Source organism: Lemur catta, chromosome 17, assembly GCF_020740605.2.
Source record: "Lemur catta isolate mLemCat1 chromosome 17, mLemCat1.pri, whole genome shotgun sequence".
NCBI lineage: Eukaryota > Metazoa > Chordata > Mammalia > Primates > Lemuridae > Lemur > Lemur catta.
In genome coordinates, this window is record NC_059144.1 from 10,144,080 (window position 1) to 10,159,153 (window position 15,074).

The following is a 15,074-nucleotide window of genomic DNA, read 5'->3' on the forward strand; positions in this document are numbered from 1 at the left end:
TTCCACATTAAACTTTGTTTTCGTGGGTCTCAAAACCCTGTGACAGATTTCTGGTCAAGTTGATTCCATTAAAATGTACTGATTTTTAAAAATTAACAACTTAAAACACACACACACACACACACACACGCACACACAAAACCCACAAAATATTTTCTTTTCTTTCAGAAGGTTTTATTAATATGATGCATTGTTGTCATTAACCAGTCTGTTTGACACGGCTCTTCCACCACTGATGGGGGCCCAGGTGTTAGGGATCACATTCGTTCAGCCTCTGAGCTTTCTGGGAGGACTTGGTGGCCTTGCCAGCTCCAGTAGATTCTTGTCCACTGCTTTGGTGACACCCACAGCAACTGTCTATCTCATATCACCAACAGCAAAACAACCCAGAGCAGGCTAGTTAGAGAACCTCTCAACACATGTGGACTTGCCAGAAACCGTAACAATGGTGGCAGCACCTGATTTCCAGAATTTGGGGCTGTCTTCCAGCTTCTTAGGAGAATGGCAATCACTCTTCTCCTTCAGCTCAGCAAACTTACACACAATGTGAGCCATGTGACAATCCAGAGAAGGTGCACAGCCAGCACTGATATGGCCTGGACGGTTCAGGATAATCACCTGTACAGTGAAGCCAGCCTGCTTCCATTGGCAGGTCACTTTTCCTGTCCCCAGCCACGTTGCCACGGTGGGCATCTTTGATAGACACGTTCTTGACATTGAAGCACACATTGTTGCCAGGAGGAGCTTTACTCAAAGCTTCATGGTGTATTTTGACAGACTTTGTAACACTGACTGGAGTGAAGGTGACCACCACACCAGGTCTGAGAACACCAGTCTACACTCGGCCCACAGGGGCAGCACCAATACCACCAATTTTGTAGACATCCTGGAGGCTGGGCACAAAGGCTTGTCAGTTGGACAAGTTGGTGGTAGGATGCAGTCCAGAGCCCTAAGCAGAGTGGGTCCACTGGCAGTGCCATCTTTACAGGTGACTTCGTAGCCCATGAGCCAAGGCATGTGAGCACTTGGCTCCAGCATGTTGTTACCATTCTGACCAGAAATTGGTGCAAATGTTACTGTGTTGGGGCCGTAGCCAATTTCTTAACTTAGGTGCTGTCTCAATGATTTCCTTGTATCCCTTCGGGCTATAGGGTGACTCAGTGGAATCCATTTTCTTAACACCAACAATTAGTCATTTCACACCCAGTGTGTAAGCCAGAAGGACATGCTCGTGGGTCACCCATTATTGGAGATTCCAGTCTCAAATTCACCAACCAGCAATCAGGACAGCACAGTCATCCTGAGATGTGCCCGTAATCACATTTTTGATAAAGTGTCTGTGTCCTGGGGCATCAATCATGGTCACATAATAATACCTGCCGGTCTCCAATTTCCACAGGGAGTTGCTAGTGGTGACACAACACTCACACTCAGCCTTCAGTTTGTCTGAGACCCAGGCATGTCTGAAGGAGCCTCTCCCATCTCAGCAGCCACCTTCTCAAGTTTTCTAAATAGCGCTTCTGTTGATCTGTGTAAACTAGAGTGGATTCTGTTGTCTGCAACTAAGAGCCCTGCCTGATATAAACGCTAGTTCCCCTACTGCTGTGCTGTAAACATTCAACAACAGCTCTCTCGGTGGGGGGGGGGGGGGGGGGGGGGGCAAAAAAAAGCCCTGTGCCATTTTGCACTTCTGCCGGCAGCGTGGGAGTTCAGACTGCCTTATATTCTTGCTAGCACCTGGTTTGTCAGCACTTTATCGATGTTGGTAAAAGAAACAATACTTTAAAAAAAAGTTTCAATATTATAATGTGACTTTGGGTAGGAGACAAATATATTAACAACTTTTTCTCTCTTTTTACTAGTTTTTAAAAAGCTTGCATTGGAGTATAAAAGCACGCTTACTTAAGCCCAACTCCTTCCTTTTGTTCACACAGATGAAGAATTTAGCAAAGTCTATCCATTGAGGAATTGCCTGATATAAACTAGAACAACGTCTCCAAATGTATAGACACGGCTTCCCTAATCATTCCTGTCCTCTCCTCGGGGCAGTGAGTGAACTGAGGGCACAACTGTCTCATCACTGGTCCCTGGATTGTCCTATGAATGGGAGGGAGACTATGAATACAGTGGCTCAGGTGTAAAAGTTCAACGTCAGGACCAGTCTGTAATTTAGTTGTCATTTTCGTGTTGAATTAGGAAGCACATTAAAAGACAAGAGGCATATGGTTAGCAGCTAATTAATGGCCTTGATGGAATTCTTATCAATTCAGGAGATTGCGCTAATGTGAAACCATTGCCAGCTCCCTCTGGTAATAAGCTGTGGTCTGTTCCCCTCCTCTGTGACTCCCAAAGTCTGCTGCAGCACTAGATGAGGATTTCCTCCTGCCCCTCAGCCAGGACCCAAACCTTGCTGGGGCTGGAATCGGACCTTGGGACCCCAACTTCAGTTTTTTCATCTACAGGGGATTTTCTTGTTTTACCTTCCAAAGCCATGTTCTCAGCACATTATCTGTGATATCAGAAAAATCCTTGTTATCAGAGACTGGGCCCAGCCCTGTGCTCACTGGTGTGCGTGAGAGAGGAAGGCAGAGAGCAAGGTGGGTGGGGGCAGGCGGCAGAGCGGTGCTGAGCTTGCTCATTCCAAAGGACCAAAAAATTATTCTGGACAATCCACCATCTCAGTACTGCCCTTCCTACCTTCCCTGGTGCTGGCGACTGGGGCCGTACTGGATCTGGGGCTGGAGCAGGACAGACAGGGGCCGCACTGCTCAGGCCAAAATATCTCACACCCTCTGCCTCTTTCAAAGTAAACGTAGGAATTGTGCTCATCAGCCTGAGCGCCACTTGTGAGGCCTCTAGAAACAGGAATTTTGCTGCCAGGCCTCAGTGGAAGGAATTCCTTCCCCTAACAATAAGGAAGGTCTTAAACGGCATGCCATGGGGCTGGTAAAGTGTGTCGTTTTTTGTAAAATGGTAGCGTTGGTCTCTAGTTGGTTTTAACTAATATGCCAAACTACAGGTATGGATACAATTTATTCCTGAATTCCACGACTGCTGTTTTACTGTGTGTTTTCTCATTTGTGTATTTATTCCCATTTGATTCTCCTCCCCATCTGGTATGCTAGGTGTGACCTAGTATATCAGTTAGCTTTGGCTGTGTAACAAGCCACCCCAAAACTTAGTGGCTTAGAATCACATATATTTTTTAAGAGGACTTTGTTTTTTAGGGCAGTTTTAGGGTCATGGAAAAATAGCACAGAAAATAAAGAGAGTTCCCACGTATCTCCTCCCCCCACACAAACATGACCTCCCCCACTAACAATATCCAACAGCAAAGTGATAAATTTGTTGTGACTGATGAACTACATTGACACATCAATATCAACCAAAGTCCATAGTTTACATTAGGGTTCTCTCTTGGTGTTGTACAGTCTATGGGTTTTGACCAATACAGAATGACATGCATCACATTATAGTATCATGCAGAATAGTTTCATTGCCCTGAAAATCCTCTGTGGCCTTCCCCCTAGGCCCTGATAACCACTGATCTTTTTACCACCTCCATAGTTTTGTCTTTTCTAGAATATCAAATAGTTGGAATCCTATAGAATGTAACCTTTTTGGATTGGCTTCTTTCACTTAGTAATATGCAGTTAAAATTCCTCCATGGCTTGAGAGCTCATTTGTTTTTGGCACTTTATAATAGTCCGTTGCCTAGATGTACTGTGATTGATTTATCCACCTACGGAAGGACATCTTGGTTGCTTCTGATTTTGACGATTATGAATAAAGCTGCTACAAACATCCATGTGCAGGTTTTTGTATGTACACAAGTTTTCAATTCCTTTGGGTAAATACTAAGGAGAAAAATTTCAGGATCATATGGTAAAAGATATTTAGCTTTGTAAGAAACTGCCAAACTGTCTTCCAAAGTGGCTGCACCATTTTGCATTCCCATCCTCAGTGAATGAGAGTGCCTGTTGCTCCACATCCTCACCAGCATTGGGTGTTGTCAGTGTTTTGGATTTGTGCCACTCTAATAGATGTATAGTGGTAACACACATTTTTTATTTTTCAAGGTTCTGTGGGTTGTCCAGGTGGCCCTTCTCATCTGGGTTGCTCAGGTGGGCACAATGGTCTTGGATGGTCTTACTTCTACATCTGGGGCCTTGGCTGAGATAGCTGGGCCTCGCTCCATGTGTTCTCTTACCCTCCAGCACTCTAACCCAACCTCTTCACAGGGTGGCGGGAGGGTGCACATTAGCAAGAGAGGGCATGTCCAAAGAGAAAACACTTTTCAAGTCTCTGCTTGTCTTATGTTTGCTACATGCAGAAAAAAGCAAGTCATGTGTCCAGACCCAGACTGAGGGGATGGAGAACTGGATTCCACTACTTGATGGAAGAGGCTGCAAACTATTGTAGCTGTAATTTCCCCATCTACAGAAATTAATGTCTAATTTAGCAAAGACAGAACCTCTGGCATTATGTTAAACCATCCCAGGGGTACCCATAAAAGCAGTTTCTTCAGTTAGTACAGTGAAATATTATAGGAATGAGATTAATTAGTCTCATTCTTCTTTTCTGATTATTCAGTTGGTTTTGGTCCCAGAAGGCAGTCATCATCTCCTCAAACCCCAGATTTAGGAACTCACAACCTCTGGCCTTAATGTTCCATAAAAGAAAAGCAATACATTTATTCTTGTCTTCCTTTCTTAACTGCTGAGAAAAAAGTTGGTGAGGTTTAAGGGTGATAGTTAATCATACCTCTTTGCCTTCCATATTTGGAATTATTTGAGAAATAGATGCAAGTAACAGGAATTGGAGATCAAAATAGCACCTCTGTTGCTGGCAGCACTGGGCCAGAAAATGTGGTATGGGGTACAGCCAGACAGGGTTCCTGCTTTCTTCCCCTAAGGACAGTCTGGGGATGCCCCGTGGGAGGAGAGCCTGGGTCTGTACACAGGTTCACGGGCCTGGACAGACAAGAGGAGAATTGTTGCTGCTCACCTTCCAGGTCACGGCAGTTGAGACAGAGGGATCAGGGGTGCGGGAAGAGGGAGAAAAGGGACCACCAAGGCTACGTGTGGAGATGGCTCCTTCTCCTTCCTCACCACCAGTCAGCCAAAGCCCCGCCCAGCCCTTCCAAGGGGAGGAGTGAGGAACAAGAGGACAGAAAGTTAGGTGGAAGATTTTCCACAATACTTTCTATTTTGACTTTTTGCTTTTTTGCAATTTCTCAATATGCATATTGTTTTGACTTCTTGTTGAAGCATAATATTCATATAGAGAAGAGTACACATCATAAGTAGATGACTCAATACATATTCACGAATGAAAATCACTCCTGTAACCAGCACCCAGGTTAAACACTGGGGCATTGCCAGCCCCCTAGAAGCTGTATGGGCTCTTTTTATGTCTGACTTTTTTTTTGCTGAAAATGCTAATTGTGAGGTTCACCCGTGTTTTGTGTAGGTGTGGACTGTTAATTCCCGTTGCTGTATAGAATCCTACTCTGTGAATACACTGCAATTTACCCATTCTACTATGAAGGGCATATATGTAGTTTCTAGATTTGGCTTATTAAAAAGATTTTAATATGTGCTTTTTTTTGTAAAAATAGTCAGGTATTTCTATTAGGTACATCGCTACTGGCAGTATCATGAGAATTTCAGGTGCCCAGCTCCTCCCCTTCCAATATTTTGGAAAGGGCAGAACTCTCTGTCCTATAGATGAGGGTGAAATACCAGGAGAGGGGAAAGTGAGTCCCCCTATAATTGAAAAGGGAAGAGTCTTAAAAATACATCAATCCATCTTATTTTTTGTTACAGTTCAAAATAAGTTGCAGACAATTAACAGATGGGGTCTTTCTGGGTACAACACCTCCCTACAAGCAGGAGAGTGATTTATGATTTAACTTTAGAAACTTGAGATGCTCTTGAAATCTCACCCAGTGCTGTGGAGGAAGGATTCTGTGGACAAGACGTTCTCTCCAAAGAAATTGTGATAAAGCACCAATTAATGACTGTGGCAAAGAAGTGGGAGTGCTTAACCTTTTGAGTGTGCCAACAATGTGCTCCTTAATTTGAAAATAGGGTACAAAGCGTTAGCAAGTGAAGAATAGTAATCGTTTATCACTCAACTTGACATATCTTCTTTGCAGCAGAGGCAGGAGAAGGAATCCTCTCTGCTCCATTTATTCTGGCTTTCGTCTCAGTTCTCTGAGAAAGGACTAGATGCTCTAATGAGGGGTACCAGACACTGAAAATATCTGGAGATCAGGAAAAAACACGCTGACAGCTTTCCCTTGAGAAGCTTACCCTTCCTCCAAGCTCCTCGCACTTTATCTGCATTACCCAGTGGCAAGTCTTATTATTCTTTTTTGCAGATGGTAGAAAAGTGGTGTAGGGAGGCTGAAAAGACTCACTCGAGGCTACCAGGGAAGCCAAATGTTCATCTCAAAATAGAAATCGAGAGCTCTGGGAAATGCACACAGCCTGAGAGGGTCCTTTAATCTCTGGACCCTTCCGTGTCTCTTTAGACAATAAGCCTATCCCTGAAAGAATTTTTTTCCCCTAATGGCAGGGCTGCCAGCTCTCCCTTCAGGAGGTTGTGAAAAGGTGACATTTAACTGAAGAAATCGAAACTCTAATTGACTTCTCCTAAAGCAGAAAGTAAGTGGCCTGTATTCCTTCTTTTGGCCAGATGTTTGTAATTGTCCCTTGGGATTCTACTTTGGGGGAAGCTGAAGGAGCAAAATGAAATAGTCCACTTGAACTGATCTATTTACACATTCAAGATTTGCTTTTACTGCGGGGTGGAAGATGTGGAGAGCCCGCCCAAGCAGACAGAGATTTCAGGAAGAGGGTTCTAGCTCATGTCACTAGACTCTGGGACCAAAGCAGCCCTAGACTCTCTTGCAGTGATAAATGAGGAGCTTGAGGTGAACCCTTCATTGCTAGATCTGGGTATATGGGCGCTTGTGAGTATTTGGCTCTGTTGTGTTACTTGCTTTGGATAATGGAAATTTAGCAGAGATGATGTGAGCAAAATCTTGAAATGTGCTTGAGTAGTACAGGTTGCCTTCTTGTTTATTGGTGTGATCAACAGAATTTTGTGATGGTTTGTTATGCAGCACATTATGTTACAGCTGACTGATACAGGGCCATTAAAATGAGAATAGGTAGAGGGAGATTCTTCATGTTCTATGAACAATGCTTGCAAAAATGCTTAGCTTAGGGAGTAACATGGCAAGCACCTAGTAACTGTAAGAGAAATGGAACTCGACAGGTCACTGTATTTTATATATTTTTAAAGAGTAGAGTGAACCACATTAAAGGTTTTTTTTATTTGTTTGTTTGTTTGAGACAGTCTCACTCTGTTGCCTGGGCTAGAGTGCCGTGATGTTAGTCTAGCTCACAGCAACCTCAAACTCCTGGGCTCAGGCAATCCTCCTGCCTCAGCCTTCTGAGTAGCTGGGACCACAGGCATGTGCCACCATGCCCGGCTAATTTTTTTCTATTGTTAGTAGAGATGGGGTTTTGTTTTTGCTCAGGCTGGTCTCGAATTCCTGAGTTCAAGCAATCCTCCCACCTCAGCCTCCCAGAGTGCTAGGATTACAGGTGTGAGCCACCACACCTGGCCCACATTAAATGTTCTGAATGTCTGGCCTGCCTGTTGGTATTTTCCTACTAACTGACAGTAACTATTATATACTTTTGTGTCCTTTTGTGATGACTTCTTTACCATCTTTTCTCCAGTCAGTATGTTGGCATCGATCTATAACTCAATTGTGGGCTGAACTATATACCCACCACCTAGAGTCTACAACACATATATTGCCATATTTGTTTTTTTTGCATGTCTGTTTATCTATCCTTTCATCCACCCATCAATCCTTCTTATTTTTGGATGTATTTCAGAATAAGTTGGAGTACACTTCATCCCTATAGTGAATTTTGACAAATGCATGCACACATTATCCCTGAAAGTTTCCTCAGGCCCCTTCCCAGTCGATTCTACCACCCTACCCCAAGGTAAACACTGTCCTGATTTTTTTCCACAATAGACTAGTTTTGCCTGTTTTAGAACTTCATATAAATGGAACTATACACTGTGTAGTCTTTTGCATCCAGCTTCTTCTATTTAGCATAATATTTTTGAGATTCACCTATGTTGTTGTAAGGATCCTCATTTTAAAATGAATAATTAGACAAGATCTTTGCAGAGTTCTTTTACCTTAAAATTCTGTACTTCTATGATGTGCATATAAGTACAGTTATTACCTTTAAATAATACATTGCCTCTGAAACAGGTAAGTCTCTTGCTTGTCTGTCAGAGACCTTGTCCTTTGGTTTTCATGCTCTCCCCAACCCCCTACCTGTTTAGGGATGATAACTCTTTCAAAACTGCAGAGAGAATTTATCATATTTGTCTCACGGGCACAGTGCTTTGATTTACTCTGTTCAGTGAGATGTAGGGGCTGACCAAGCTCTTAGGATTAATTGCATTTCACTTTCTCCCAAGGGGGCATCAGCAACGTATCCTTCGTACCCTTTGTAGACCTCACAACAGTGTGTCCAAACTGAGTTAGTGGGAGTGATTGAAAGACTTGGTAAGTTGTCCTCACTTTGCTCCGTTGGGGCCATCAGGGTCCATAGCAATGTGTGGGGAAAACAATGAAAGAAAATAAGAGTTACAGTGACATATTCCTTCAGAATAAATAAAGGCTGGAGCTCAGCCTGTTCAACCACTTTATTCCGTAGACTTAGCTTGTGGTTCTAACTTGGCTGTCCCTAAAAATCAAAGCCACACTCGGTGTCCCCCTGTGGCTTTGTACTGTGTGTAAACCTCCCAAAGGTGGAACTACATCTCCCAGAATTCCCTTGGTTGCCAACTTCTGGGGTTAGCACGGACCACGTGACCTTGCGTGCCCCCTGGGGGGCGGAAGTGCCAGAGCACTGTTTTCCTTCTATGGTTGAAAGGCTGGTGTGGGATGCCAGACGGTATGGTGGCTCAGGGAGTTGTTCCCATGTGCTGGCTCACCTTATGGGCGTGGGGCTCCTCTAACTTCCCTAATTCGGGGCCTGCGGCCGGTTCAGCTCCCTTGGACTTCACCTTCACCTTCTCCCATTTCTGGGCCAGGCCCCTGATCTGCTACCCTAAGCCCGCACCAGACGCAGAAGCAATAGCTGTCTGTAAACTGTTTAACCTGCTCCCTCCTGCAAATGTAGAAGCTCAAATCCTATAGTCTACATCATTCCTAATGCTTAGGTCTTTCTGGTTGGATCCCAAGTGGATATACTCGATGCACATTTCCCAACACAGAGGATGTGCAGCCGGCACTGTTGATTCCTTCCTCTTTTCCTCTCTAACACCCCGATTTGGTTCCAGGTCCACCCTCATCCACTGTAGTCAGGAGATTCAGGGAAAGACGGCTGTGTTCAGCCTTAAAAGTGATCCTTGAGGAAACTAAGCCAATCCTGGTAAGGGGTATGGGACCCAATCCTAGCCAATAGGATAGGGGAGAAGTCAATGAAGAACTTCCCAGAAAATAGGCCCTCTGGATAAGGAGATAAGCGTGGGAGGAAATGTCTCTTTTCCCTTGTTCTATTGCATGTTGCCACGCTGACAGACATTGGCCTAGCGGTAACATGCAGCAGACACCACAGCGGGAAGAAGTAAGGAAGGAGGGTCTTTGAGGGCTCATTGAACTGTGCAAGGGACCAACCTCGGAATAGCCAACTCCTCCCTATTTGCCTGGGACTTTGCTGGTTTTCCTGTGTCCCTCAGTACCACTCTAGTCCGGCCTCGGGACTTCTTTTATGTGAGTTAACAGTTCCCTTTACTGCTTCAGCCGTTTGAGTTGTGGCTGCATTCAGGAAAGCATCCTGAATGTTATGGGGAATGGCCCCTTGTTTCTGACAGCAATTATAAAAAAACAATTATATATTTACATTCTAGAAAACGTTTTGAATAATGCCAACATCATTGCAAAAGTGCATCACTTATCTAAGAAAATTGACCTGTGTGTCAATTTTGCTTGTTCAAAATCAGTTTCATTAATTTATAGGCAGACCTAGCTTGTACATTTTACTTAATTTTTTAAAAAGTTCCTAGTTCGGCATACATATGATATCCTCAAAGGTAAATATAATTGTTCTATTTTAGGTATTTATATGTGTTTGGGCTTTCCTTTAGCTATGCCCTAAGAGATAGGAGTGCCTTTAAAAGACCTAGTGATGCCTTTTGGGAGGGGAGAGAGGTGGTGATCTCTGTTCTACATGTTAAAATACCTCAAGTAAGTTATTGGGATTTTAAGAATATATTCATACATGAATTTGGTATAGTTCAGTGATTTTTCTGGAAAAAAAGTTTTCCAGGATGGACACTGTCCTCCTATGGGTGTGGTAGATTAATTGCCTTATTGGTCCCAACTCTACACCTACACTTTGCCATTAGCCCAGTAGTGCCCTCTCACTATGACTCTGGGATTGCCCATGTGATATTCTTTGGCCAATAGGTGCAAACAAAGGCTTCAAAAGCACTGCATAGTTGGGATTGTTTGCTCATGTGTCTTCCTTCACCATGACAATATGCCTAAGTTAGCCTGTGGGAAAGTGAGTGTCACAGGGCCCACACACCGCAGTTGTCACAGCTGATAGACAACTGCAGACATGTGAGTGAGCCCAGAGGAGACCAGAAGAATCACCCAGCTGAACTCAGCCTAAATTGCTGACACATTAATTCATGAGCTAAATAAATGCTTATTGTTATAAGCCACTTAGTTTGGGGGTTGTTTTTGTAGCATTATTGTACAATTGACAACTAAGACATCTTTTACCTATCAGGGACAATTTGTGATGGTCTGTAAGGAGTTAAATATGTTGGCTTTATAGGCAGTCATATCTTACAATTTAACTCAGAAATTACCCAATAATCATGCATTGTGCATGCATATGTCCTATTCAAAGACTAATGCAAGAGTATCATTTTAAGTATATATGTGTATGTTCAGGCCTTTAGCTTTGTCCAAAAATGAGAATGTCCTTACATGGGCCAGATCCCTTCAGTGGGAGCTGGTTTCTGTTGCACATGTGTAATAGACTCAAGTGAGTTATTAGGGGGTTTTAGGAATGAATTTTTGTATGAGTTTAGTGTAATTCAGTGATTAAAGACAGCATCTACCAGCTGTCCATGCGTCTTCCTTACAGGAGTTAGGACTGTGTTGGGATTGTTTCCTATGGTGCTGGTGGGAAATCATATGCAACTAAATTTAAATTACTTGTAATTAAACAAAATTAAGAATTCAGTTTCTCATTTGCACTGGCCATATGTCAGGCACTCCATAGTCACATATGGCTAGTGGCCACCACTTTGGATAGCACAGACATAGAACATTTTCATTACCTCAGAAAATTCTATTGGGTAGTGCTTGTGTTCAAATTTCTTATTTACAGAATATTTTCTGCCTAAGCTTCTAGTTTCTGCTGACCAGTTGGTTCTGACAGCCCCCCAACTCTGTACCTCCTGTGAAAAATAAGTTATTGTTTCCTAGGGTATTATATGTAACTCAAGCTAGCCTGTTTGGACCCTTATAATATTAAATGTTCTCTTAGTTTACAGATCACAAAGTTAGCCATTAAAGTGGAGTCTTTATTTATTTAAGCATAATGACAGAGGGACTATCCATTCTGCCAGGGCAGAGTGAGACTCTGGGAGTGAGTGAGGGCAGCTGAGGAACCCCTAGCTTGAGTTGTAAAAACCCCAACAAAATCTGAGGAAGAAAAAGAGAATAAGCCAAGGCATAGAAGGGAATTTGGGGCAAAATCAGGAAATGCTCATGCTCCACTGGGCAAGGTTACCTTTTATTTTCTCTCTACACTGCACCCCAGGTTGAGCTAGGATTTACTAGAGTGGGATGGGGCTGGGGTCTCCTCAAGAAAGGATTTTCCTCTGAATAATTTGTCTTCAAATCACTTCTGCCTCTTTTTCAGCCCTTTACTCACTTGGATGAGGTGAGTTTTTTGATTGATGAATCTGGGAAGTGTAAGTTGAGCCCCTCCATGTCCAGAACTTGCCTTAGGTAGGCTCCTCACTGCAAGCCTCACATGCAGAGGCCTCCCAGGAGGGTGACAGGTGGGTGGGTAACCCTGCCTTGCATTGTGGGGTTTAGCTGGCAGGCCCATTGGGCCCTCATGTTAAGTCTTTTCCTTCAACAATGCTTCTGTCTGAGATAAAGGGACAATTCTGGTTTCCATCTGTCATTCTTTGTCTGTAGAATTCAGGTGGGGAAGAGAAACACTGTTTATCGAATGTTCCCACAAATCTCAAAGTGCTGGTAAAGTGTTTTCTGAGGCTGCCCCGTGCTTGACTTGGGCTGCATTTGTCCCTGGTGCAACACGTGTCTGAGCCCCCGTCTGGAGTGTATCCAGCTAGATGTTCATGTGGATTCTGCAGCATGGTGGGCCTTGATAAAGCCTGATGTACTTTCACTGAGGCTTGAAGGAAGGACAGAGTGTGGATAGAAATAGAGGACAGGATGCAAAAAACCTAGAGGCAGGAAGCTCAGCGAGTGTTCGGGAGGGTGTGTAAAACCAGCTGGTTTGGAGTGAAAGCCTCCTGTGGGGACATCATGAGAGGAGAGCCTGGATCGAGGTAGGTAGGGATTATCCACTAGGGATCTTTCTCTTCTCTGCTTCAAGATCATTCAACATCTTTGCCCATCTTCCTTTGTTGGGCAGGAGCAGGAGTCCTCTATGCCCCTCGAGGCCCACCGTCCTATCCCCTGCCACCTCCTCCAGGATCTTTTTCCCTTTCGTATCCCATTTTATGAAAAGAGCTAATCGTACTGAGCATCTATCTGTGCTTGACACTTTCTATGGATCATTTCATTTTATCTTTATAGCAACAACCTATAAATATCACTCTCACTTTGTCAGGGGAGAAACAGAGTCATCAAGTGTCCAGGCAGCCACCTGAAGTCCCATTGCTGGGATTCAAACCCAGGCCAGAGAAAAGCTCCTAAATCACTGCACTACAGCTTCCTCTCACTTCCCTTGCATTTCCTTCTTGTTTTCTGCTTCCCTTCTGCATACAAACACGCTCACATCTCCCTTCTAAGAAACAACAACTTCTCTTAACTGTCCTGTCTCCTCACGCTCCCCTTCTGCCTCTCTCCATCCCTTTCCTGCCAAGCCCGTCCAGGAATCTGCTTAGGGCCACCCCTTCCCCATCCACCGTCACTTCTGCCTTGCTCCTGGAAGGTGCCATGTTCCGTGATGGCTCACTCTTTATTCCCATTTTTGCAGCTGTCCTGTAGCATTTTGACTATTCTACCATTCGTCTTCCTTCTGTCTTCTCCCCTCTTGGATTTCTTTAAACTCAAACTTTCAGGTTCTTCTCTCTGTCTGATCATTCTCTCTCTTTCCAAAGCCTCCGTTCCCCATCAATGGCTCACCCAGGGCTTGCACCAGGGAGCTGAGTCTTGATGGCACCTCGTCCTTCCTGCCAGCTGGCCCTGACTCACAGCCGTTCCACACACAGGGGCCAGCCGACCCTTCCCAGGCCTCAGTGCAAATGGCTTTCAGTGGTTCCCAACCATCCGGAGAATTAATCTGAATTATTTATTTTTTTATTCATGATCCTGATGCTCAATAAAAATGTGTTGAATGAATGAATGAATATAACCCAAACTTACCTGTCTAATTTTGTCTCCAGGTCTTTCTTTTCATACACCCCATGCTTCAGCCAAACATAACTATTTCTGTTCTCCGGGTACAATGCAGGGCTTTGTTCTCTCAATGACTGTGACCATTTGGGCTCCTCCATGTGGCACATCATGGTCCCCTGATCCTTGAAGGCTGAGCACAAATGCCTCTTCCTTCAGGAAACATCCTCTGATTCAGCTCTTCTTGCACTTTCTTACAATGTATATATTGTGTCTCTTATCTATTGCTGCAAATTATCCCTAACTCAATAGCTTTAAACCATAAACATTTATTACCTCATAGTTTCCATGGATCATAAATTTGGGAGAGGCTTAGCTGGGTGGCTCTGTCTGGGGGTCTCTACTGAGGTTGCCGTTGGGATGTTGGCCAGGCCGCAGTCCATCTGAAGGTTTGACTGGGGCTGGAGGATTATCTTCCATGAGGGCTCACTCCTGTGGCTGTTGGCAGGAGCTCTCAGGTCCTCACCACATAGACCCTCTGAAAGGCTGCTTGGGAATCCTTAAACATGGCAGTTGGTTTCACCCAGAGTGAGTGATTCGAGAGGGAGCAAGTAGGAAGCCACAATGCTTTTTACGTCCTAGTCTTAAGTGTCACATACTCTCATTTCTGTCATACTCTGTTTATTGGAAATAAATCTCTAAGTACAACCTACTTTTTAAAAAGAGGAATTAGGCTCCACCTTTTGAAGGTAGAACTATCGAAGAAATTGTGAACATATTTTATAACACCATATGTATCCTTCTCATGGCATTTATAATAGTTTGTCTTATAGCTTAGATATTTATGTATAATCATGAACTGTATAATCAACAACTGATGGCATATATGATGATGGTCCCATCAGATTATAATACCTTATTTTTACTGTATCTTTCCTATGTTTAGATATATTTAGATATACAAACATTTATCACTGTATTGCAGTTGCCTGCAGTATTCAGTACAGTAACATGCTGTTCAGGTTTATAGCCTTGGAGCAATAAGCTATATGTACAGCCTAGGTGTATAGTAAGCTATGCCTTCTAGGTTTGTGGAAGTGCACTCTGATGTTTGAACAATGACAAAATTGCCTGACAACACATTTCTCAGAGCGTATAGCCATCATTAGGTGATGCATGATTGTGTATGTTTCTCTCTCCTACTAGGTTATAAGCTGCTTTATAGACATATTTATTTGTCTTCATGTTTTTTTATTGTAATGAAATATATGTAACATAAAATTTACCATTTTACCACTGTTCAGTGTGCAGTTCAATGGCATTAAGTACATTCACACTGTTCTGCAACCATCATTACTATCCATCTCCAGAATTTTTCATCTTCCCATATGGAAGCTCTGTACCCATT

General features: G+C 43.6%; 1 pseudogene; it reads right to left on the reverse strand.

Annotated features, from left to right (window-relative positions):
• Positions 1-250: 250 nt before the first annotated feature.
• LOC123622226 lies at positions 251-13,839 on the reverse strand (annotated as a pseudogene).
• Positions 13,840-15,074: the final 1,235 nt, after the last annotated feature.